The 27,502-nt window shown below is 48.7% G+C and overlaps 1 protein-coding gene across 2 annotated transcripts in view; it reads left to right on the forward strand.

Annotated features, from left to right (window-relative positions):
- Window positions 1-27,502, forward strand: part of ADCK5 (aarF domain containing kinase 5) — a 925,852-nt gene that overhangs the window by 768,142 nt on the left and 130,208 nt on the right. The window lies entirely within an intron of this gene.

A 27,502-nucleotide genomic window follows, 5' to 3' on the forward strand; every position in this document is an offset into this window, starting at 1 on the left:
CAGGTCTATTAACAATCTCTAAAGGTGTGTGTGTGTCCGTGTGTCTGTGTCCCTCTAGACCAATCCGAGAGCCACGTAACATTTGCAGACATCGGACGTGGCTGCTGTTTGGTTAATTGAGAAATGCGAGGTGCATCAACTTTTGAAATGGAGGCCATGGTGGATCTGCGAACTTCGCAGTAAAACATTTTCAAAGAGACAACGTTAAACTTGTCAAACAAATGAAACCATCTCTGGGGAGGTCAATGTTGATTGGAATGGGATATTTCTACAAAAAGCAAAACATCAGGTGTTTTTTCTTCTACGATGTCTACAAATATTTGAGTACATTGCTGTGATGTTCGTGAACTTGACAAATGCTAGAGGAGATCCATTCATACGTTTGCATTTCAGGGTCGGTGAATAGGAGTTATTTGATGCCTTATAACTTTGACGCTGTTCATGAAAGTTTGCAATAAAAATATAGACCTAACTTTGAATGCGTATGCAAAGTTTGGTGTTTCGTCAAAAGGGGGCAGTATTAGAAGGGGGAATCCCAAAAGGTTTGCTTGGCTTATAGTTTTGGTGCCGTTTGACAAATCCACACATATGTTTGAGGGGAGGCTATATTAGGAGTGGTGGATCCCAAAAGCCTTCCTTGGCTTATAGCTTTGGTGTCATTTGACAAATCCACACATGTTTCAGCGGGCAATATTAGAAGGGGAGTGGGGGGGTGTGATGCTGGAAATGCATTGGAGGGACAGGACCTCTGTATACTTGTCCTTTACTGCTTTTTATCGTGTGTTCTGTCGTGTTTTCCACGCGATGCAGCTCTCTTTTGGTTTTGGTGAACAGACACATGGGATTCCCTTATGGCACCCATGGGTAGGGGTGGAACCCTGTGCCCCTTGTGTATCTTTTTGGGCAATTGTGTGGGGCCCACAGAACAGAGTACGGGCTGGTGGCAGCTCTGTGCTGAACTGACTAGTGTCCTGAGCGTTCTCCATTTTGGGATGCCCAGGCCCTGTCATTGGAATTGTTAGATTCCTGATGGTGACAAGATGGCCCCCATGGCCTCTTGCCTTCCATCCCCTGTTAACTTGATCTTCCCGAAGTCCCAGGAAGCCCTGACTCTGTCCCTTCCCCCTGACTGGCTGTTGGGTGGAAGTTCCATATATGGTAGTGTGGGGAAGTGCTGACCAGACTGGCTGGAGCCTTCCCCACGACTGTATGTTGTGGGTACGCCTGTGGGTGGGACTTGGGTGAATGGAGTGTGTGACGAATACGCATTCTGTGTTGTGGGTGTCTAGTATCTGGTGTTTGACACAATGACTGAGACAGCCCTGCACGAAACTGGTATGAATGCAGTGTGGAGTGTTGAATGGCTGGGTACTTGTCCCAATACACATAACTTGTGAGTGTCTGGAGAGAAGTGAATGGCCTGAATGCACTGTGTGCCTGATTGGCTGCCTGCCTGAATGCCCTTAGTCGTGATTGGATGCTTGTGTATGACCCAGCGAAATGAATGGGAGATCAACAGTATATCTGGGGACCTCTCACTGCTAGGAATCGTGTTCAGAAGCTGAAGTCCACTACGACAAGTAACTGGAATAACTGAAGCTTGACCTTGAAGCCCTGCTGGACGAGAAGAATTGCTGTTGCTCTCCTTCACAATCTGAAAGCTGCTGTGTCTCCAAGGACTGACCCAGAGAGGACCTGGTAAGGCGCCTTCTTCCCGAGCTACGAGGGATCATCGTGCACCAGCAGATCTTTGCTAAAGCTCCCTGGTAGACAGACCTTAGACAGGCTGCCGACCCAAGACTGGGACTGCCGCGGAATACCAAAGAGAAACGCCTGGACAGTTGTCCGCCACTGTCGCTGACCGCCGTTGCTGACCAGAGTCGCTGTGCTCCCGTTTGCCTAAGAACTTTCAAATTCAAGGACGCTCTCGTCCGCATCGCCGCCGTCTTATCCTTCTGGAGAAGGCCTGACCGTCGGCACGCCGAGGAACATCCACCGGTGGGTTTCCCTCCACCAGAGGACCACAGAGACCCTGACGACTCGACACCCTTGCTGGGCCACAGTTCTTCCAACTCTTTGCGGTCGAGAACTAGCGACACCGAGGTGCCACACACGCCTCCTCCTTGTGGGACGTTTACGCTTCCCCGTCAACTAGCACCGCTAGGAACGAAGCTGCCACTTCACCGTCATAGCTCACCCTGTTCTCCGTCGGACGTTCGACCCGTGACTACTGCCTTAAAGGGAAGGCACTCAAGAAGGGCTGTCGATTCCCTGGCGAGGAACGCTACAACGCCAGGTACTTTGGGGTTGCAGAACTGTTGGGAAGTCTCTTGTGAACAGTATATGGACTGTGCTTGTATCTTTATTCTTCAGGTTTCCCATGTGGGGGGGGGATCTCCACACAGAGCTGTGTTTAACCGTAGTGACCAGTATTTCTGCTTCCCTCTTTTCCGTACTGTTGGTTTCCTTTACGACTTGATTTGTGTGTCATTTAACCTTACAATTGATGAGATCTAATAGTAATTATGGTACCACGTAGAATTGTATATATATATATGCCATTATAGATAACGGGTACAAAGTGTGTTATCATGATATTGTATATAACCTTGAATATTATATAAAGACTGTGTTTTAACCGTTACAGTGTGTGGACATTCCTTTGTGGGTGCTTGGGGACTACACTGTACTTAAGAACTAGCCCGCATCACCTTTGTGAGAAGCTAGGCCTTGATTGCTCGACCACGTACCAATAATAGAGAATCTTGGCTGGGGTCCCCTGTGCCTCTCCTCTTCCAAATAGAGAGTGGAAGTACAGATCCCCCCCCCCCGGTCCTTTACAGGGGGAATCCCAAAAGGTTTGCCATAGCTTTGGTGCCGTTTGCCAAATCCACACATATGCTTGAGGGGGCAATATTAGGAGGGGGGATCCCAAAAGGTTTGCTTGGCTTATAGCTTTGGTGCCATTTGACAAATCTACACGTTTGCTTAGAGATTACAGACGCAACTTTTGATGTTTGTACAAGGTTTGAAGGGATTTTGTCAAGAGGAATCAAAATTGTAGGGGGATCACAACATTTTCAAAATTGGGATAGGCTCTTGAATGAGAAAAAGAATTCTGCTTGTGGCTACAGCTTGAAGTGCTGGACGGGTTTGCAACAAAATGCGCGAAGAGCATCAGCAAGGACTTTAAAGTAGGATTTCGTAAATCTGTCCTGTATTTAATTTTTGCCAAAGTGGCAAAAAATAGGTACAAAAAATAGTGATACAACTTTGGTGCCTGGGCAGTGGGCCTGATACCTGGCACGGAAGAATGTCTACTCTTATTTGCTTATTGGGGCTTGCGGCATGGCTGAAGCCAGTTCCCCATGGATTGAGGACACTGGCCATTTAGGCAAATCATGAACACTGGATCAGGATGCAGGCTAGGTGCAGTGGATAATGGGAGTGGTTTGGTGGGGCTGGGGTCACGGTCGAGCCTCTTGCCCTAAGCAATTCAACCATGACCTGCATCCCCAGCATGCGCTGCTGAATATGACACACATCAGGTTTGTTAAAGAAGGTTTATCGTACTTTCATAAATGTTAAGAGGAATTGATAACTTATATACAGTGCTGTAACATCATGAAACGTTTTCATTTACAAAAACCATTGTAATTCAGTGAAAAAACCTGTGATGTCAGAGTGCCTGAAGCGTGAATGGTATGGGACCGTGAATGGTATGGGACCCTGACAGATGTCCTTTGTGTTAGTCGTAGCAGTGCATGCTGATTGAGTTTACTATGGTTGCGTAGTTTACCATAACTGTTTACCATAACTGGGGATTTCTTTATCGATGTTACTTTGCAACTATAACGCCCCTTTAACAACGTTTTGGTTAAGTTGCACTACCCATAAAAAGAGCAGTTTCTGGCCAGATTGTAACTTTGCCGAGGTTCGACGAATCTACGCAAAACATTTCAAAAAGAAGTATAGAGCCGATTGTTCATGAATTTGTAAAGTTTCATGCAGATTCGTCGAACCTCGGCAAAGTTACAATCTGGCCAGAAACTGCTCTTTTTGTGGGGCAAAGTTATAGGGGGTCCCAAAACCTTTGAAATCCGGATAGACACGAATGCAAAAAGAATTTGCTTTCTGGTACAGCCCAAACGTGTACCAGGGGCAGCAGACTGGCCCCGAAAGCGTGCTTTTGTAAATTTGGTGTTAATCTGCCCAGTAGATTTTTTTAAAAAATGATGTATGTATAAATAGTATAGGGTGGCAGTGACGACACTATAGTTGAGGTGAAACCATTGTACACAGACTTTACACAAAATTCTATTGCTTATAACGTTTGATTCACTGGATGGATTTTGATGATTTAATCCCAGAAAAAAATGTTTTCCAAGAGATCCCACGCCCCGCCGCAACTGGATATTTTGGGAAAGAGTCATTATAAAATGAAAAGGCTATAAAGAAAACAAAAGCGCTGTTTTCTGCTTACTATTATTCATTTTCCCATAGAGAAAAAGTGCAATTTGCAGGAAGAACGTAGCACGTAACCCGCTATGCTGATTTGGATCAAATGAGAAACAACTTTGGCACAAAGTGTTGACTAAATTGTTTGACTGTTTTGGGTTAAATCCATCCAGTAGTTTTTCATGTATTTGATGGGTGCTCTCTGCTCTATAAAACATTTATATATCTCCCATGGTGCTTTGCAGCTGACAGACTTTTCAGAAATGAAAATATGGCATTTTTTCTTTTTTTTAGTGTGCTCGCAGTGTGCAAATACAGCAGCAACACCATGGGACCTGTAGAATGAATTGTGAAGAAAAGTATGTTTAAATGAGAGAAAAGGATATATTCAAATTAGGGCAGTGGCATACTTGCCAACATTCTTTGACCAAAAAGATGTAGGATTTTTCAAGTTTGAAAAATAATAATTCCCAGAAACAATGACATAACAGGAAAATACAAAACATACAAACAGCACAACATGGAAAGATGTTGAAATGTTAAAAATGTATAATTCTGAATGCTAACACCAAATTATTGACACATGCTGTGTGATGGTGTTACACTCTGCCACTTGCTTTCACTGCTGGTTCACCTAAGGGTTGTACCGGCAAGAGTGCAGGACAGAGCCATGCACTGTCAGGTCAGTGGATTGGTCTGAGTGCAATCAAAGTAATCACCAACCAGTCCACTGTATAGACAGACTAATGAATGTGTTGCATGCTCTGTCCTGGAGCCTGCCTTAGAATCACATAAATTACTCGCCACTGTAAAAAGCAGTAGGATCTGTTACTGAAATATGTAGGCGGTAGGGCTGCTTCAAAAGCAGTAGCCTACTGCCTAAATCTGTAGTGCTGGCAAGTATGCAGTGGTTAGGAGGAAAGAGAAAGCCGCTGGGGGCCGGCTGGGGAGTCCTTTTTGAGTGAAACATTTTTCAATTATCGTGAGAATCCTGCTGCATTATTACTGCGGCTATAACGGAAGACGTGGGAAATGAAAGTGCGTCAGAACTAAAAACGAGTCAAAGTCAAAGATGGTAGTGTGAGTGGACGAGGGGGTGGGGGTAATCGGATTGAAATACATTGTATCAGCGCCGGAATGGATGGATGAGAGCACTTCTCACTATTTCCATTACACATACTGCATAAAGGGATTATATACGAATCCTTTTATGCAGTTTCTAAATGATTGTGTTCATTTTATTTTTATGATTTGTAGTGTTTTATCTTTTTTGGGGGTTTGGGGAAAAAGTGGCACTTCAAAACAATCCTAGTGGTCTGATTTGCTGATGGGTTGTCATTCCAACGCCCCTTTTATCTAGGGTGGCCCCTCCCATGGGGATCCTATCGTGGCATATGGAGCGCATGACTATGCACTAATTTAGGTTCGCCATTGCAACTGGTGCAGCTCAGACCCTGGTGATGCTGCTGTGGCTGCGGTGTCGCTACCAAAGCTGATGTGGGGAGGGTGCACTTGCTTGTGGTAGTGCTCCTGCGGTCCCTGCACCTGTACCTTCTGCTTGTAGTGGGCCTGCCAGTAGGGCTCGTCCGCAAGCATCAGGTGTTGTATTAGCGCTGATGTCGCTAGGCTCTGGGGAGCCACTGTGGACCCCCGTCACAGCACCTTTTCAGCAGAAGGTGCAATGCATTGCTTCACTTCTTCCAAACGCTGGTGCTCAGTAAATGCCTCCAGCTGTCTTGTGATGCGGTGGGCCCCTCTTCCATAACAGGTACCTGCTGCTCGTCTTCATCACTTTTGCCATTGTGTGATGAAGGTGGACGTTGTTGTCTCTGCATGGTGAGGACGTGGGAGGAATATATATATATTAAAAAAACAAGACAATCAAAGGTACACTGGCACATATGACAACATTTAACAAAAAAAAAAGAAAAAACAGACAATAGACCAGGTGAGGGAAAAAGATTAAGGAACAGGGGATGTAAAAACAGGACAGAAAAACATATTTTTAAGGTTTGGCGCTAAGCCAAAAGACACCTATGAACCCAAAGTTCAATGTCATGAAATTATAGCAACAATGAGAGAAAAGCAATCAGAGTGCGCAACTCGGCACCACGTGTTACTGCCTTGATCTGGAAAAGAAAAGACCAGCTTTTTTTTTTGTTCAGGTGGTTTTTGTTGCCTATAACGGTGAAGTGGGAGAGGGGTGGGGAGGTTAATGACAGGAGTTGTAATGTCGAGTTGCTTTGGCAATGTCGTGATTTATTTTTTATTCTCCTTTTATATTGTGAAAATCGTAATAAAATTTGAATTAAAAAATCTGAAAACAAATTGTTTGTTTTAAAGTTTGCAAATGCCTAGAAATGTTTGTGTGGGTTGTTTTCATGCAATTTGTGTTTGTTTTCGCTTTGTTTGCGATGGGCCATGTAGCGACGGGAATCCCTCTCTTACTCAAACTCCTGCGGTCACGCCACAGCCAATAGGGCCGCGCACTCTTACCCGCAGTAACGGGGGCGCAACTAAGGAAGAAAATACACACACATCTTCTCAGTGAAACATCTTTAGTTGAAGCACGTCAAGGTGAAACAATAGGATGCAATGAAACCCCTCAAATTAGTGGATAAACTAGTTGAAGTGACGTTAAGGTCCCGATTTAACGCCACAAAATCCCGAAATTTGGCAAGTGCTGGAAGCTGCACCACCTTAACTGCGATGCCCCCCATTGACCGGGCCCTAAACTCACTGATGAAGTCACAAATGTCATCACCGATATCATCACATATGGCACCAGTTATGGCTTCAGTAGTGACATCACTGTTACAGCAGATCACGTGTGCAAGAAAGAGGATTGCAACATTTAAAGAGCGCGTTTCTGCATATTAGAGTGGATTAAGTTTAACGGGAGTTTGCATTTAAAAATAATGTACACTTAGAAACTAGGTATTCTTAGTCATCAGAGTTACTCTTGTGGAGCAAGGTTTGGGAATTGAAAATGTTATGTACTCCCCCTGCATATTGCTGCATTGTAATGTTGAGTAGGCTCTGCAAACTGCTATCTGTTAACAAAGACTGTAGATTCTACTGCGCATGTCTGTGCAATGTAGGCTTTTCTCCTAGCGTGGAGAAATGCTCGCCTTCACATCTCTCGCTTCTGACGTGTTTCCCTTTAGGCATATGTAAGCATTTTTTAGGTTCCTGCTTTCTTAGCAAAAGTGGCATTAATAGACAGAAGTCGTATTGCAAGCGTTTTCGCCTGCCTCGGAGCATGTGTGAATCTTTAAAGAGTATATCCACCTTGACTAACTGGATTACAATATGCTGTCCTCCCTGATAACACAAACTAACAAGAAAGAACAGAGCTAGTATCAAAGGCTTATATAATGAGGCTTTGTTCTCTGCCAGCAACATCGTTTCAAGATGAGACCTTGCCATGTTTGGAAATTGGACCACCCCTTCCATTGAAATACGTGTATTCCTTTGGGTATAACAGAAACATGCACAGAGGGAGGGAGGTTCACTTGTGCCGAAGTCTCCTGCTGCTGTTGGTTCTGTTTCGTTATTGCTTTTTACTAGTACATTTTGCACCTTTACATAGAAATCATGTGTGGTCATTTATTTCCACCACACTCTGTATATTATAACACATGAAATGGTATGCCATGACCATGTACATTAGTAAAGGCTAGGGCAGGGAACCTGCAAGGGTCAATTATGTTTAACACTATCATGTTGTGAGGACACAGCAATCGGGACCCAAGAGTCTAACGTCCTGATAATCTGAAGTTGTCATTGTTTTAGTGCTGGGCTTTGAAGCCGGCATTCCACTACACGTTTTGGACTACGACTCCCATTTATCCCCGCCAGTGCCTATACTGGATAGGACTTGTGGAAGTTGAATTGTAAAGCCCCTTTGAGATCCAAAACTTGCAGACATCTATATTGCATCTAAATTGTCAATTGATTTGTGCCAGAGCAACTTTCTGTAGTTCTCCAACCATTGATGCTTGACAAATGTTTTCACGAGGAATATTGCATCTGTGCTATACATTCAAATACAGTTCAAAATGTTTCCTCATGGCTGGAACTTACCAGTACGGCCACTGAGTAGGTTGCAGGTGATGTCCTGCCTGATTTCCTATATGTTTATATGATGTAATCACTGGTGGCATCTGACATGTCCAAAGTGGCTCTATAGCACGGTTAAGTGGAAGGGCTGTAAGTGTTGCAAGGATTGTTGTGGATGGGCCCACCTTAGCCTACGTTCAGTGTTTGGTGCAAGTCAACGTTCATGTAGATGTCGGGGTAAGTATGCATGAAAATGTGCCCTATCGGTGAAAGGCACATGGTGACAGGCACAGTGCAATGTTATGCATATGTGTGACATACTAGGACATGTAAATATGGGGGCAGCTTACCCAGACACTTCACCATATCACAGGCACAGTATTTCAATGGTTTGTATTCTGCCAGATTCCTCATGTTGATATACACGTATCCAGTGTCAGCTGTTCAAAAAGAAATTTAACAGGGGGCAGAGTGCCGCTCGATGGTGATGGCTCCCGGTATACAGCCACACCATTCCTCGATCAGATGTGGCGTTGCGTAAAATGATGCACTATGCCCCCATACCTCAATTCCTTTTTTCGGCATGCTCAGCACACTATTCCGAGCACGCTCATTTTCGATTCTAGAATTCAATACTGCATCAGTTTTTCGGGACCTAAGCCATCCTGGTTTAAACGCTGCAAAGACGCCAACTCCAAAATGTACCTAACAGACCCACACACCATCTGTATGTAATGTCTTGGTTTCTGGGATAACACGGAGCAATGTGGTTCTTCTCTGGCAATGCACCCGAAGGTGGTGAAGGAACACTCGCCTAAACTGGCGCTTGGCAGCCCGCCATCTAAATCCCTGCAAAATCGCTTCCAAGGTCCTCAGAGTAAGATACAGAGGAGCTGACTCCAGAGAAACATTTAGAGGGACGTTGCCATAAGAAATCTAAAAAGCATTTGCACTCCTGTAGCGGATCTCACCACTCGTCGCACAAGGAAAAGCATAGAGGCGATTGCGACTTGTTGGACAAAAAGGGTAAGCTGAACCCTGCAAAGTGGGAGGATTTTAAAAAACAAATGCTCAAGGTTTTGAAAAAAGGCCTCTGCTGGTATGACTTCCGCCTCCATTCCGCAGGCCAGCACGAAGATTGCAAGGTGGGTCAAACGGCCTCGAGCGAGACCCCTAAGGAGAAACCTCCATTCAGCGAGGAGTCCCATCGGCTGTCCCCTTGGAGCCAAGAAGCCCCCCGACCGGAGGCCCCGCAAGATCTAAGTTTTGTGCCGGACACACTATCTGTGTATTTCGACTCAATGCAGTCGTATTTTTTTTATTTTTTTGCGAGCAAGGGCCTCAATACCGTTTGGGTTCGAGCCGATGGAGGGTGCAGCCTTCAATCCATTGCTGGACTTTATGACAGACTAAGCTGGGTTGCTACAACTGGTAGAGGGCCTCCACAATGCCAGTGGTCTGGACAAATATATGGATGTGGAATTCCAAGTGTTGAACCCGTACACGCACCCGACTACGGTAGGCGGTTCGAGAATGTCATCGTGACCTTAAGGCTCAGGGCGCTGTCAAAACTAGTACCTGTTCTATCTTGATGGTCGTGCAGATTTAAGATACCTCCATCCCCAAGTACCGCACGGGTAAAAGTAAAATCTCACTACCCTTGCAATCTTTGAGGCCACAGGTGTAGAGTGTCGTCAGCCTGGAACCGGGAACACCGGAAGGACCCCTTGAGCGCTAATGAGAACAGGGAGGTCTTCTCAAGATGGAAGCAGGAGGGTAACCAGCAGCAGGCTGGCAAAGGTTTTGTGGCACTCTGGGAACACACCTGAGGCGAGTGGTGATCAGGAAACGTGATGCGTGAGCAATCCAAAACAGTCCGAGGTCGTAACCAGAAAATCAAAACAAGACCAGGGAGAACCAGTTCAAGATCCAGTAAGCAAGCCGGAGGTCGTAGTCCATAAAATCAGGGATAATAGAGGATAATTCAAAGACAGTCCAAGAAACGTTCCGTAGTCGAGAATAACTCCAGGAAGCAAGAAAAACCAGACGCCAAACAGTGCTCCAAAGAAGCAGCTGTGAAGCGTTGCTACCGCGTCTGTTCGAGCCTTTTAAACGCAAGGGTGTCGCATGACGCGGGCCTCGTGACCGTGCGCAGCGTGTCACGTGACCCGCGATAAGGAAAAGGACTGGGTATGTCCTACGTGATGTTGCTGTCATCTTCTGGTCACGTGATCGGAGGGTTTCCGAGGGGCCGTGTAGTGCCGCTTCGCGTGGAGTCGCCACGGCAACCGCCAACACGGAAATGGTCACAGGGATCCCGGGCCACCAGTTGGGAAACCCCACTTCCGGCTGTACTGCTGCCGCTGCCGCTGGGTACGTGAGAAGGACTGAGGAATGGGGCTGTATGGGTGAGTGTGGAGGAACTGAGAAGTGGGGTTGGATGGGTGAGTGTGTTGGGACATGACAGTACCCCAGTATGACCTCACTGACATCCTTGACTGTGGCCCGCAAACAGAACATGCTTTGCTGTTCAATGTGGCTTAGCAGACCCGCACTACACCCGCATTTGACACAGAGCGTATGAAGAAATATAAGCCGGCACAAGGCGACCTTCTGTTTTTGACGTCTCTCACCCGAACCCAAAGGGGTTATTGGTGCAGGCCATGACCGTTTCATCCAGGCCGTCGACGTCGAACATCTCAACCAACAAGGGGGGGGGGCGCTGCTAGCGAGCCCAACCAGTATGGCCGCAAGTCTGTGAAGCTCCTCTGCAATAGTATCTGGATGCTGATCCGGACGGTATCCAGTGCCTCATCAGATTATAACTGGAGTGCGGGTGGTCCTGAGCCCCAGCAGGAGTGTTTTTAAGAGGTGGTCGGTGCTGGAAGGCTTTAATTTGGTGAGAGATCTGCAGTGGCGGAGGAGGCTGAGGCTGTGTGGCTGAGCGGGGGAGGTGCAGCGACGAATAAGTGGTGCCTTGGAAGTGGCCTGTGCGCGGCACCGACCCTTATAAGTGAAGGTGGCCCTGGCAAACAGACGAGGCACATGGTGGAGATAACCGTGGGTAGGAACAGTGCCAGTCCCTCGCCGGGGAGTTCCGGAGATGGCAACTTGGTGGTGAGGGACGCTCCAAAGAAAAAGTGCCGGTGACAGCGACGGAGAGCCTGGATTGCTACAATTGGGACCCCTGGGGGCCGACTGTGACTTCGGCGGATTGTGACGGGGGTTCGGGACGGTCCGCATGATGGCTGCCCCAGTCACATAACACAGGACTTTGCAGCCACTATGGATGAGCGCGGGCCGACTCTCCGGCAGGAGAGGCTGATTTGGCGGTGGAGAGCAGGATTGCGGCGCTGTCATTTTAGCTGGCAGAGCGACATACGTAGCGGCGGAGGAGCTGGTCCTGCAGGTCAGGGAAACGCATTGGCGAGGGGGGCTCCCCTCGGACGGCTGACTTTTGGACAGCGGTGCGACAGGGACATTGGCGCCGGACCAGCGAGGCTGCGGTGGCCTCCACGTCCAGGGACATGACAGTCGTTAAGAGGGCGCTGAAGGTAGTCTCGGAGAGGCAGGAGGATTTGGAGTCACACTCTAGGCGGAACAATGTCAGGATAGTGGAATTGGCTGAGTCGCGAGACCAGAAAAACATGGAGGAGCTGGTGGAGGAGATTCTTCGGGAGGCGCTGGGCTCTGAGGGCTTTTCGTCATGCTGTGTGGTGGAGAGAGCGCACAGAATCCCGGTTGGCAGAAGGTTGGGTCCCGGGGCCCCGCCTCGCCTGCTGATTGCTCGCCTTCTGAACTATCGAGATAGGGACAATGCCCTCCGCAAAGCAGGGGAGAAGGGCGCAGTCCGCTATAAGGGAGATGTGATGAGGTTCTTCCCCGATTTCTCCGATAAAGTACAGGCCTCCAGAAGAACATTTATTGCAGTTAAAAAAAGATTGCGAGACAAGGGCATGAATTATGCTATGTTGTATCCTGCAACATTGAGAGTCGAACATGAGGGCAAGGCTTTTTTTTTTTTTCAAACTCCGGAGGAAGCCAGCTCCTTTTTGGATATGCTGTCGGGGTCTTCAGGATCCCGGGACAGTACCACATGATGTGCCTACAGGGGGCTCCGGCGGTCAGAGTTCCTTGTGTTTCTCCTGAGATGGGGTGTTTGGATACGAGATATCTGGCTTGTGCGGAGTGGGTCGGCTCCTAGCCGCCTCTGACGTGAGAGCTTGATTACTGCTATGGTTGGGATTGTTACTAATCTGAGTAGTTGGGTTACTCAGTGGGGGGGAGGGAAGAATGGTCTGTTTGTGCGGGGTATAGGTTGGGATAAGAGAGTGGAATATGGCACTGACAAGTTGGGGGGTTGTTGGTTGGGGTGGGGGGGGGTGTTTACAGTAACATGGTTGGTTTGGGGGTGCAAGCAGGTGAGAGGTAATTTGGATGGACAGGATGAACTGATAATGGATGGCAACACTTAACCTTCTGACTTGGAATATCAGGGGTCTTCATAACCCACCCAAATGCCGGAAAGTCTTGAAATATTTGAGACGTCATCAGATAGTGGTAGCGTTCCTCCAGGAAACTCACTTGACGGGGGATACTGAGTCCAAATTTGGTAAGAGCTGGGGGTGCCATCGGTATTTCTCATCCTACTCTTCTTACTCTAGGGGAGTGGCTATCCTGGTACATAGCTCGGTAGGTTTTCGACAGACGAGGATGCTGAAGGATCGTGAGGGAAGGGTGTTGATTGTGCAGGGGGTAATCCAGGGGAGGCTGTGTACACTGATTTGTTACTATGGTCCTAACCAGGATGTGATGGATCCTCTGCAGTGGGTCGAGAGGCAGTTGGGGGAGATCCCGGAGGGAGATATTTTGTGGGCAGGCGACTTTAATACGGTCCTGGATTCCGCTCAGGATAGGGTAGGCGGCGCTTTACACCTGATCAGTAGAAGCTCGGACAGAATTTGGGGTATTATGTTAGTGTGGGGGGTGGAGGATGTGTGGAGGGTGAGGAATCCAGCAGCGCGTCAATTTACGCACTTCTCCGTCCCACATAACTCGGCCGCTCGGCTGGATTATTTCTTGATATCCCGCGCGCTGTTGGGTCAAACTAAGGGGATAAATATACTAGCTCGCACCCTCTCGGATCATGCCCCTGTTGTGCTAAGGCTTTGCTTACGGGGACGGGTAGAGTCGAGACCCCCTTGGAGGTTCAAAAGTGATAGCCTTACTGACACAGTATTCAAGGAGGAACTATCGGCTAACATAGATATGTAATTTAGGGAAAACGTGGGGTCAGTCGCCTCAGCTGGGACCCTATGGGAAGGTTACGTGTGTGACTAGGGGGGTGTGTTTGGCTAAGGAAGTGGGTATCCTGCGACGCATAAGGAGGGATCTTGCTGACAAAGAAGAGGAGATCCGTATTTTGCAAAGGGACGCCCCCACTCCATTCTGGCCATTAAGTCGCTGCCGAGTGGGAAATCACCTGGACCAGATGGCTTCACGGCTGAATTTTATAAATGTTATGTGGACAAATTGGCACCATACCTGTTGCAGGTTTACCAGCAAGCAGTGGTTGAGGGCAGGTTGCCGGAGTCCCTCCGGGAAGCACTGGTAGTCGTGTTGTTGAAGGTAGGGAAACCTGCTGAGGAGCGTTCTTCGTACCGCCCGATATCTCTTATCAATCTCGATAATAAGATATTAGCTAAAGTGTTGGCGACCCGACTGTCGCCACTGATGGCCACTATGGTCAGGGCTGATCAGGTGGGGTTTATACCTGGGCGGTCAACATCGTTTAGGTTGCGCAGGATGTTTGGACTGATGGCGGCATTACCTAAAGATGAACCAACGGTAGCGGTCCTACTCGATGCCGCCAAAGCATTCGATTCCGTTGAGTGGCCTTTCCTATTCTCGGTTCTGCGGAGGATGGGGCTGGGTGACCCATTTATCGCGATGATTTCCTTATTATACACAGATCAAGTGGCCAGGGAGAGGGTGAATGGGCAGACAACAGACCTGATACCACTTGAGCGAGGGACGCGCCAGAGGTGCCCATTGTTCCCACTATTGTTCGCCCTGGCAATTCAACCGTGGGCAGAAAGGTTAAGGGAGTTACATGTACCCTGGGGGGGGTCCAGCTGTTCAATCATAGGGTGGTGATTTCACTTTATGCGGACGATATAGTCCTGTTTATCCATCGCCCTGAGGTCAATCTGGACCCGATTATGCTAGATGTTCAGCTGTTTGGAGTACTATCTGAGCTTAAGGTGAACGCCAGTAAGTCGGTTATTTTTCCGTTAACAGAGGCAACGAGCCAGTTTCGTGATGCCTGGGGTTTTTAATGGGAATCGGTCCACACCCGCTATCTAGGGATCACAATCGCCAGGGAAAGGGGGGTAGTCTATCGCAGGAATTATCTAGAAACTCTGGAGTTGGCTAAATCCGCAATGGCTAGATGGGGCAGACTCCCGCTTAACTTATATGGACGGATCGCAGTGGTCAAGATGACCATTCTCCCCAGGTATCTTTATGTATTTTTGAATGCACTCATAGCAGTGCCTAGGGCGTATTTTCGAGACCTCTGCTCGGCAGTGACCAAATTTATATGGGCTGGTAAGCAGGCGCGGATCTCCTGGGAAAAATTGGTGGCACCGGTGCCGAAAGGGGGTTTGGCCTGGCTGGATTTTGAGCTATATTATACGGTGGCACAGGCGAGCTTCCTGCGGTACTGGTACGGGATGGCGGCGGAGCGTCGGCATGTGGAGGTGGAGAGGTCCATCGCTTCTCCGGCACTGCTGCGAGCGATCATTCTCACGGCGCCAAGCCGGACCCATGCGACTCGAAACATGGTGGATCTCACTTGCAGGGCCTGGACCCTTTTGGAGCGGAAGACAAGGGGGGAAATCCTATATTCACCGGAGCTTCCGGTTATCTATGTCCCGGGTATCCCTCTGACTAGTGATAGGGGCTATGTCGCTCTGATGAAGAGGTTGGAGGTGACTAAATTCGGTGTGCTGTTTCCAAATGGTAGATTTATGTCAGATGTAGAATTGCGGGGGAGGGGAGATCTATCTGCGCTGGACGTTCTTCTGTATTATAGACTGAAGGTGTCGTTGCAACGTTTGTTTCCATCCTTTCCGGAGCAAACCCATGTGGCGGGCACACTAGATAAAATGATACAGGGGTGTTTAGGGGACCGTGTGATGTCCGCGCTCTATGTGATGGCTTTGAGGGGTGTCCAGTCATAATTTGGAAAAAATATTTTCGAAAGTAAAAAAAGTCGAATCAAAAATGTCAAAAAAAAAAATGTCGAATTGTTTTTTTTTTCGATATTTTTTTTTTGGCTCTAGTTTCTGTGAAAAAAATAGGTAAAAATAAAAAAAAAGGGGGGGGTTGGGGGGAACCCCCCCATTTCGAAAAAAAAAACGTCATTAAAAAAAAATTCGACTTTTTTTTTCGACATTTTTTTTTCGACTTTTTGACTTTCGAATATTTTGTATTCGAAATTATGTCTATGAACCCTTTGAGGGACAGGTCAGATACAAGGAAATCGCCGCGGTAGGTGTGGGAGAGGACGCTGGGCAGGGAAATTCCAGTTACCATGCGGAGGTACTGCTGTGAAATGACTAGGAAAGAGGCAATCTGCACTAGGTTCAAATTAGTTCATTTTAAGTTCTTACATCAGTATTATTATTCTCCATCTCAATTAAAGGAGTTTTTCCCTCAGAAGACTGACGCTTGCCTTAGGTGCGGGCAAGTTGAGGCGGGGTTCCTTCATGTGGCGTGGGCTTGCGTGGAGCTGCGGCAATTCTGGAGGCAAGTCTTTGATGTTGTTGGTGAAATAATGGGGCAGCGAGTCGTGCCGGACCCTGTGGTTGCCCTATTGGGGTACAGCAAACAAATACCTAAAGGGACGAGGAAATTGATAAACCTCCCTTTGATCTTAGCTAAGCGAAGAGTGGCTATGGGTTGGGTAAGTAGGGTGTGTCCTAGGGTTCATCAGTGGACGGAGGATATTCTGTACTTTAATGATATTGAATCCAGATGGGGCGTGATGCAGGGGAACCGATGAGGGGACAGGCATATGTGGGATGCATACACCTGTATCTCCTTAGACAGTCGGGTGCTGAGGGGTTGGACCCCCCCTCGCCATGGCATGGTGCACGTGGTCCTTCAGGGCCGCGAGGTGCCTGCTGTCCTTCCCTCTCCCGGGGAGGCCGATGAAGCCGGGGGGGCTGGGGCCCAGGTGGGGACCGGGTCACTGAGTTTGATTTGGGCTCTAATCTGCAGCCTGATTGCTTGGGGAGACCCCGTGGAGATTGATCCAATGGACTTGTTGTCTGAACCGTGCAAGGGTTTAGTTTGTCATCAACTGTATTCTCTTTGCAGCTCGGACTTAATGTTAATGGGTCATGTATAAGGTTGCACCTGCTTGCTTCTATGGGGAAGGGGGGGTCCTTTGTTTCTTGTTTGTTATGACATAAAAATGCCAATTAAGAAAGTTTAAAAAAAAAAAAGCATAAGACACAAAAAAGTTGAGGCTTTGGCAAGAAAGTTCCTCGCCTCAGGGAGCATGGCTCTTAAGGCTGTAAATGCTTCTTGTGCTTTCTCTAAATTCCCCCATATCTTCTGGAGCACAATTTCGGAAGCAGCTGATCACCTCCCAGAGGGTGGGTGGGGCCTCAGAGCTGGCTTCTTAGATATAGTGGCTGATGGCAAGCAAATGAACTATCAAGTGCGTCAGGAATGGTTGGACGCAGCTTGCTGTATAGGTCGTGCAAAGGGAACTTCGACAGTCTTGCGCATGTCTGCATAGTTGAAGAGCTTGGGGTTTTCCCCGAATGTTCAAGAGAAATTGCTCAACCTTACCTTCGATGGCGAACATCTTTTTGGTCCCAAAGCTGATGAGTCCCTTGAAAAGCTTAAAGACTCAAAGCTTACGGCTAAGTCACTGGGATTAGCAGTGCAGCAACAGCCCCCATGGGAGAATGTTGCCTTTGGGTCCAGAGGACGGGGTTACAGGAGGTACTCCACCTTTCCCCGAAGGGCGCCAGCGCCCAAGGCCAAACATGGGCAACGCAAGTTTCCTTGGCCAGATAGAGGTAGAGGATGGCCGAGGCAGTCGACGGCTGCTGTAGCATCGACATCTTTGGCGCCTCAAATGTCTATTTCACCGGTTGGAGGGAGTCTCCAGATTCTTGGGCAAATGGAAGGACATTACCTCTGACGCCTCGGCCCTTCATCTGATCAAGTGGGGCCATTGCCTCCCATTTCTGAAGAGACTACCAGACAGATCTGCACCTTCGCACTCCCACCGCCCCCTTTCTCTGCCCCTCCCAATCCCTCGACAGCCGGAGCGGGAGCTACAGGTAGAGCAGCAGGCCCTCCTTTTGAAGGGAGCAGTAGAGGCAGTTCCAGACGACCAGGTAGGCTTGGGTTTGTACTCCCGATACCTTCTGGTTGGACTCCTTCATCCCAGCCTGGATCTCAGAGATTTGAACAAATTCAGGATGGTGACGTTGAAGGAAATTCTCCAGGCTCTGCAGTTCCAAGACTGGCTGGTGTCACTGGACCTTCAGGGCACCTATTTTCACATGCCTATTCACAGGAAGCGCATGCAGTTCCTAAGGTTCATCATCAGGGACGTGCATTACAAATTCAAAATACTCCCTTTTGGCTTGACCTCCGCCCCCAGGGTCTTTACGAAGCTGATGGCAATAGTAGCTCGGCATGAGTGTTTCCATATTTGGGACGGCTGGCTGATCCGAGCATGCAGGTCTTGAGGCATCTTGAGGACATCTATTCACTACTGTACAACTTGGGTTTCACCCTGAACTTAAAGAAATCAGACTTCACCAGCTCAAAAGTTCCAGTTCATCACAGCAGTCCAACATGGCACTCATGATCAATCTTTTCCCGAACTCAAACAGTCTCCGGCCATCGGCTTTCATGCTCCTGCTGAGCCTCATGGCATCCAGTATTTCCTTGGTGGCGCAGGCAAGAATCTGGATGAGGTCCCTTCAATGGCTTTCCGGGAGCCAGTGGTCTTAATACTTCGGTGAGATGTCGGATGTGATCCAGGTGTGAAAGTCGGTGCCAAATGGCCTGACTTGGTGGAGCGACAGGATGAACATGTTGGCAGGAGAACCTTTCTTGGTGCCATGGGCAGAGGAGCAGGTGGTCATGGATGCTTTGCTGAAGGGCTGGAGAGCACATTACAGCTCTCTCCAGATCAGCGGTCATTGGTCTCAGGAGAAAGGTTACCACATTAATCTGCTAGAGCTGCGAGCATCCAGGCTGGCGCTGATGGTTTTTGCACCCCCCTGCAGGGGAAACCTGTCCTGCTGTTAATAGACAACACAGTGACCATGCACTAGCTCAACAAGCAGGAAAGCGTGGGAGCCTGCTTGGGAGGCCATGCTGCTATTGTGCTAAATAACATTTCAGCAGCTCATCTGGCAGGGGTGGAGAATGGGATGGGAGGCGCTCAGAGCAGGCAGAGCTTGATCTCCCACAAGTGGGAGATATGCCCAGAGGTCGCTTTGACAATCTTCTCTCGATGGGGCACCCCCACGGTGGATCTGTTTGTGAAGGTGGACAACAGAAAGTGCAAACAGTTCTGCTCTAGGGAATTTCCCCCCAGGCGGGCACTGTGGGATGCATTTTAGTTGAGGGGATCTTCGGCCTCCATTATGCATTTCTGCTGATACCGGTCATCCCTTGAGTTCTCTGAAGGTTGTGGAGAGTCAGGGCCCATCTGATCCTGATCGCCCCGGACTGGCCATATGCCCACCTCTACAGTTTCCTCGGAGGCCGGACCTCTTGTCACAGTCGGACCCTCTAAACCTGCATGCTTGGCTCTTGAGAGGCTGAAGTACGGGGACTGGGACATTCATGTAGACGTACTGTTGACTGCATGTAGACCGGCCACCACTAGGTCACTATACGCGTGCATATAGAGCAGAGTTGTGGTTTGGTGCCAGACGAAGGGAGTAGATACCGTGTCATGTCCCACCTCGTCTGTTATTGAGCTTTTGTTGGCGTTGACCAAATCGGGCCTGCAAGTGGGCATGGTGAAGGGGTATCTGGTGCCTCTTTCTCTGTTTAAAAGGACAGCAGAACAAGGTTCATTCTTTACTATCCCTGTGGTGGACCAGTTTTTGAAGAGCCTGGATAATACTCCCCCCCCCCAATCACCTTTTGTGGTCCCTGATTGGGATATGAACCTGGTTCTCAACTTTCTGATGGCAGCTCCGCTTGAACCCTTGCATTCAGCTCCAATCCGACTCCCCTCATTAAAGACTGCATTTTTAGTGGCAATCCCGTCCACTAAAATATTCAGTGAGTTGCAGGCGCTCTCTAGTAAAGCCCCTTTACTGACATTTTTTTAAAAAAGATCTCCCTGAAAGTGGGCCTCAAGACTTTGCCAAAAGTGATGACAGAATTTCATCTGGGTCAGAGCATCGACCTACCAGCGTTTTACCCTCCGCCCCATCCTTTCAAGGACGAGGAGAGGCTCCATTTTTGATGCTTGTTAATCTGCTTAGAATCACATGCTGTGCATATGGTCCGACATCCACTGGTAACCGCGGAGTATTGCATCTTGTCTTTCGGGGACAGAAAAGGGACGTCGGCATAGGTGTGTCTGTAACACTATCCCTATCGTGACGTGTGGTGTACCCAAAATCCCTCACGCGCCGAGGTCCCTCAGATTGTTTTTTTCCGCCCAGATAACTGGTCGCCCTATAGCAGAGCTCTTACTAGAGACATTGTTTATCTTTACTGAATTGTCGGTTTATTCCCCATTAATTTACTTCGCCCAACAAGAAAATCTTCGACGAAGACTACGGGGGATTCATCTACGGCTGTAGATTTCGGCGCCTAAAATCCGGCGGCCAGATTTTCCACGTGGTCGTGCCCTCTGGCCAACCTATACAGTAGGGACAGTGGGGTCGGGGTGGCCATATTGTCAAAGTAGGTCTTTCCTCCTTTCCCCTCTTTTCCCTGTTGGTCTGGTCATCCTTCCCTTTAGCTATGGAAAGGACTCCTTTTAGATTCTGCCCTAAGTGTAGGGTCAGATATCCTTGGAAGGACAACGACAGGACGTGTAACGCCTGTCTCCCCCTAGAGCACGACGAGAAGCGGAGTGCGGCGTGCAAACTCCTTCGGCCTAAGACCCTTAAGGAGCGCTGTGTAAAGCGGTGGGCCGCATACGGTATGTCACGCGTGGAACCCCCACCGCCACCCGCTGAAAGTGACAGGGGTACTTCGGATGACCAAACATCCGTCACGGATGTTATAGACCTTGAGGCGGACGCTTCTAGGTCCGTCACGCCCGTCCCCAACCCTTTAAGGCTTGACTCTGGTCTTGCTACAGGGACAACACCCGGCGACAGGGGCGTACAAGCGCATCACACTAAGCACACAACCCCCATGCCGATTTTGGCGTCTTCGTCGAAAAAGGCGAAAGCGCCAACGGGGCTGCCGAAAACTTTGATGGTTCCCTCGGATCGTTCAGATCCAAATCCTTCCCCACATCCGCAGCAGCATCTTGCGGCTGGACAATCTAAACCACCTAAGGGCCCGACGCTTCGATGGTCTCTAAGGCTGCGGTAGGCCCGAAAACTACGACTAGGCCTCTACCCGTAAAACCAACTGCTAGGCCCTCTAGTGCCGCGGAAGGTATTACACCTGCCGATAAACTATCGGAGCCACTGTCTTACGACGATTCGGCGGCTATCGAAAGCAGCATCGGAAGAATTACTGCGGCGGTGGGCCTTACCCCGGTTCCGCCTAAGGTTATGGGACAAGCCGCAGAAAAGATTTCAGTGGATTGGGTTCCTGATTCTGACGACGCTTACGAGGATAGTCGAGAGCCTCTTTCCGATGCCCTGAGAGACTCCTTTTGACGCCGCAGGATGGAGAACGTCATTTCTCCTCACGCAGGCCCGTTTGGGTCCTCTAAATGGACTACAGAAAAATGTGAAGGGCCTTGAATGGATCGGCTGGAGCAAATTATCAGTTTTTCTGATCATCCTAGACCATAGGTAGACCCTAACCTTCACATTCAGGAAGATCAGTCTCATGTTTTCCAACAGGAAGACGTGGTCCAGATGGACACATATATAGAGACATCTATAACGAAGAAGAAGAAGCTTCTTTTCTGCAAAACTATGAGGAAGACCAACAGGATACTACGGACAACTGGGAGGAAACCCAGCAGGAAGGTCAGGCCCCATGGACACAGCAAGATCAGGACTCTGATGTTTTGTGCCTAGACTCTCCTCCGTCCACCCCGGCTCGCCAGGCCTCTTCTGTAGATGACCAAATGGCATTCAACTCCATGTTGAAAAAAGCAGCTGAATACTTTAAAATTGCCACTCAAGAGGCAGTACCTGAGCAGGATTTTGTGGAGGATATCATTAAGGAAAAACCTCTGGCGAGTCAATCCATCCCCCTCCTTAAGCTCCCTCTTTGGTGTCACCTGCTCACACTGGCAGTGAACCCCAGAGTCAAAACGTTATTTCAACCTTCTCCTTCCGACCCTCTATACATCAAAGGACATGCCATCCCAGATTCACTGGTAGTGACTACCACTCGAAAGAGGGCAGGGGTACCCCTTACCATGGGGGAATCACCACCGGACAAGGAATCTAAACGGCTGTATGCCCTGAGCAAACGTGTCACGTCAGCAGCCGCCTACACTATACGGGTTGCTAATAATACTATTCTATTAGCAAGCTATGCTGATGCCCAATGAAACTTGCTCCAGGAAGACCTCCAAGAAGTCCCCGAACCCGCCAAGTCAAAGCTTCTCTCCATTGTAACGGAGGGAAGACTAGTTAACCAGAGCGTGGTGAAGAACACCCTGGACACTGCGGAAACTGCGGGCAGGTCTCTTGCACAAGGGACCCTACTGAAAAGGCACGCTTGGCTGCATACATCAGGATTTAACCCTGAGACTCGGGCCTCCCTCATTAATATACCCATTGAGGAGACTAACCTCTTCGGGAAAGCGGTGGATAAGGCTTTAGAAACAGCCAAGAAGGAGCATGAGACTCTGAAGTCTGTGCAACAAATTACACAGAAACCCTCCTCCCAGAGGGGTAATACCTCTCGGCGGTCCTTTCGAGGGCAAGCCTGTGCTGGTCAAAACTACTGCACGGGTAACTTCAACACAAATCAAACATCTGGAAGCCCCACTTACTACCCCTCAAGGGGTCAGAAACGCAGCAAAGGTAGAGACAGAGGCCCCAATCCCAGAGGAGCCACAGCATCTGGTCAGAAAAGACCACCAAGTCCAGGTCCCCTCCCATGTCACCCCGGTCGGGGGCGATTAACATCTTTCCTCATGGCATGGGAGGGGATAACTTCCGTCCAGTGGGTCTTAAAGACGGTCGCCCACAGTTATGGGGTGGAATTCGCCCGACCTCCACAGTTCAGACCGCTGCGCTCACGGCACCTTTCACCGGACGATCTGGAGATCCTGGTCCAAGAGCTGCTGGGAAAGGACGCCATAGAAGCCGTCCCTATTCTTCAGGTAAACGAGGGTATTTATTCAGTGTACTTCCTTGTACCCAAAAAGGATCTCACCATGTGCTCTGTTCTAGACCTGCGCCCAGCGAACAAGTTTATAAAACCCCAGAAGTTTTGCATGCTAACACTGCAGGAGGTGATCCCAGTGCTGAAACAAGGGGGACTTCATGGCAACATTGGACATTAAAGATGCATACTTTCATATTTCAATGTTGCCAGCGCACAGAAATATCTGAGGTTCATGGTCCAGGACAGGCATTACCAGTTCAAGGTACTTCACTTCGGCATCACCTTGGCGCCAAGGGTGTTTACCAAAGTCCTGGCAGTGGCAGCGGCACACCTGCGCAGACTATCAGTCCCAGTTTACCCTTACCTCGACGACTAGCTCATCACAGGGGACTCGTTCGATGCTTGTTTTTCGAACACCCAAAAAACAGTAGATCTCCTCTTTAGCCAGGGTTTCTCAATAAGCGAAAAGAAATCCAGTTTAGTCTCCGGCCAGGTGAAACTATTTCTGGGAGCTCTGATTCGGACGGAAGACGGCCTCGTCTTCCCCTCCAACAAGAGGGTTCAGAACATGCTTTCTCAGATCCCTCAATATGTAGCCAGTCGGGAGGTGACGGTACGCAAAGCCATGCGTTTGCTAGGGATGATGGCGTCATGCATATACTTGGTTCCCCACGCGCGGCTGCGCATGCGTCCCATGCAAGAGTGGCTCAACAGCCAGTGGTGTCAGGCCAGCGGACAATGGGAAGATCTGGTAGTTGTCGCCAGCCCTCGTTCTCTCTCTGCAGTGGTGGTCAAGAGAAAACCTCTTGAAGGGGAAGACCTTCACCACCCCTGCAGTGGAAGCCACTCTCACGACAGACACATCTCTCACAGGGTGGGAGCTCATCTGCTTCAGCGGACAGCACACAGAGTTTGGTCTCCTCAAGTTGCATCCAACCATATAAACTTACTGGAGCGGTTAGCGGTGTTCAAGGCTGTGAAAGCCTTTCAGGTACAACTGCAAGGGAAGACGGTGCTGATTCTAATGGACAGCACTACAGCTATGCATTACCTGAACAAACAGGGGGGGCCCTCACTCTCCAGGGCTATCCAAGCTGTCCTAGAACATTTGGATATGGGCTCTCAGACACAAGATGTTTCTGTTGTCCCTTCATGTTCCAAGGGAACTCAATCTTCTAGCAGACGTGCTCAGCAGAGATTTCCCTCTGCCCGAAGAATACGAATGGCGGCTGCATGAAGACATTGTTTCCAACGTCTTCGCAGAATGGGGGTTCCCAGAGATCGCCATGTTCGCTACTCAGGAGAACGCCCAATGCAAAGACTACGCCTCCAGGTACCCCCAGAACCGATCCAAGGGGGAGCGGTCTCTGGATAACATGGTCGGGGAAATTTGTCTACGTCATCCCCCCCCCGCCCCGCCCGACTCCCCTTCTCAACAAGATAGTGCACAAGATGCACCAGGAACCAGTTACCATGATACTGGTGGCCCCCATGTGGGCCCGACAGCCCTGGTTCGCTCACCTGATGGATATGTCCCTCTCCCCACCAGTCAAGCTTCCCTGTCCGTACAACATGTTGTCTCAGGACTGGGGGGAGACCCTTCACCCATGCCCACAAACTCTGAATTTAGCAGCCGGGCTCCTGAGATCATAGAGTTTGGACACCTGCAACTCCCTCAGAGGTGCATGGACATACTCAGGGAAGCGAGAAAACCTAATACTATTGCCAGCAAATGGAAACGTTTTGTCATCTTGTGCAATTCCAAGGGTGTCAATCCCATTGATTGCTCACCCTCACACATTGTGCTGTATCTAACCCACCTGTTGGACACTGGGTTAGTCTTCAATTCTCTAAAGGTTCATCTGGCTGCTCTGTCAGCCTACACCACATCACAACAAAAGGTATCGTGGTGGAAAATACAGGTGATTAAAGCCTTTATGGAAGGGGTTAAGAGGATTTATCCTCCCATCTCTCACCCAGCCCCTGGATGGGATCTGAATGTGGTTTTGACCAGGCTCATGGGAGCTCCCTTTGAGCCTATGCATAAAGCAAGTCTGAAAGACCTGACTTATAAGATAGCCCTCCTAGTGGCTATCACTTCTATCAGAAGGGTTAGCGAACTACAGGCTCTTTCTGTTCTAGACCCCTTTGTTACAGTCCACAAAGATAAGGTAGTTCTGTGCACACATTCCAGGTTTGCGCCTAAATTCATCTCAAAGTTCCATGGGAACCAATCGATCGAACTACCCACTTTCTTCCACAACCCTACTAACATGGCCGAAAGAAGCCTTCACACACTAGACGTGCGCAGGGCAGTCATGTTTTACCTGGAAAGAACTAAACCACTAAGGAAGACTAAACAATTCTTCGTTTCAGTGGCAGCTGGTAGAGAAATGGATCCTGTCTCTAAATCAGCTATCTCAAGGTGGATTGTCAAATGCATCACACTATGTTACACTCTTGCTAAGAGAGAACTGCCCTTCAAGCCTAGAGCACATTCTACTCGAGGCACTGGTGCATTCATTGCAAATGTTCCTCTTGTGTCCATTTGCAAAGCGGCAACCTGGAGTTCTGTACACACCTTTACAAAACACTATTGCCTAGACACTCATTCTAGGTCTGATTCTCAGGTGGGACCAGCAGTACTAAGACATCTTTTCTCTACTGTTCCTTCTCATAACCCACCGCCAACTCCGGGTACTGCTCGCTAGTCTATGCACAGAATGTGATTCTAAGCAGATTAACAAGCATCAGAAGACATGCATTACTTACCGTAATAGCATTTCTGATGATTGTATCTGCTTAGATTCACATGCACCCTCCCTACCTCCCCGCTCGGGGTGGAAGAAACATAGACATCTTACTACTTTCTCTCTTTATGTACTCACTCACTATAGCCTTGGGCTCCCTCATGGCAGAAAAAATACAATCGGAGGGACCTCGGCGCGTCAGGGATTTTGGGTACACCACACGTCACGATGGGGATAGTGTTACAGGCACGCCTATGCCGATGTCCCCTTTCGGTCCCCGAAAGACAAGATGCAATACTCCACGGTTACCACTGGAAGTCGGACCATATGCACAGCATGTGAATCTAAGCAGATACAATCATCAGAAATGCGATCACGGTAAGTAATGCATGTCATATTGAATTCCAAGAGAGCGCTGAGTTGTTAACTGGCCAGAATGGGCTCTTTTCAAGTTGGATGACCAGTTTGACTGTTGCTTTTGCGCAATCCAGTTTGGGGCGAGCAGTTACCAAACAAACTATCTCTTGATGGATAGAGCTGTCCATTTCTGAGTGCCACCCCCTCGGCTCTTTAGAGGGGAGTGCCAGTTACAGACATTTGTTGCGCAGCAACATCCTCTTCTCAACACATATTTGCCAAGAATTGCATAGTGGGGCAGACGCAGGCTTTGGTAGGGCGGTCCTCCAGAGCTTTTTGGTGTGACTTCCAAGCATCCTCCAGCATGGCTTCTGCCTTGGGAGGGAGTCTATCAAGATGAGGAATCTGTGGGACAATTCAGTTAATTGAAGGAGATATTACTTAGCAGCAATGTTCTGGATTCTTCTCCCACAGATTCCTCATCAACCTCCCAGCCCACCCCGCTTGGAAATCCATAGTCTTATTCACATTCTGCAGAGTCACATTTCTGTGTGTGATGGCATGAGGAGTAGAGTGCTACGTTTTGGGCAGCAGCAGTCCACTGGCTAGACGGCCCTACTTCTTCTGGTTTCGTCTGCAAGGTTGAAATATGGAAGGTAAGCAAACAATTGTTGTGTGCTGTTGTTTGTTTCTATGCCTTTCCCCATTACTGCATGTTTCCTCTCGCAGGCTGAGCCCCGGAGGAAAAAAGTGGGGAACTGAGGCATGGGGGCATAGAGCATCTTTTTATACAACGCACAACGTTGCGTCCGATCGAGGAATGGTGCAGCTGTAAACAAGGGACTCATTGCTGACAATATCGAGCAGCACTATGCCCCTTTTTCCCAGCAGCTGACGCTGGATAGATGTCTATGAAGATGAGAAATCTGTGGGAGAAGAAACCATATCAAGAACATTGCTGATAAGTGTTAGGAAAGGTTTCTCTTTACTGCACCTTTTATTTCCATATTTATGGAACCCCCAAACGTTTTGCTTTTATTTCTGATGCTGACCTGCTCTTTTTATAGTGCAGTGAAGCTCTGATGCTGACCTGCTCTTTTTATAGTGCAGTGAAGCTGCACTGGCTTTTGATCATATGTTATGGGGAAACTGACCTGTCCTTTAGGCTGTCAGTACTCGGAAACATTGTTTCCCTTAGTCTTGTTACTGTGTTACTACTTTTGGTTACTTTGTATCACTTGTGGTAACTTTTATCATTGTACAAAGCAGTTTACATTGCAGTAAAATGAGGTACACTTTTTGTTTTGCCCTAGACTAACACTCAGAGGATTTTT

This window comes from Ambystoma mexicanum, chromosome 5q, assembly GCF_040938575.1.
Source record: "Ambystoma mexicanum isolate Mex_15411 chromosome 5q, UKY_AmexF1_1, whole genome shotgun sequence".
In the NCBI taxonomy this organism is placed as follows: Eukaryota; Metazoa; Chordata; class Amphibia; order Caudata; family Ambystomatidae; genus Ambystoma; species Ambystoma mexicanum.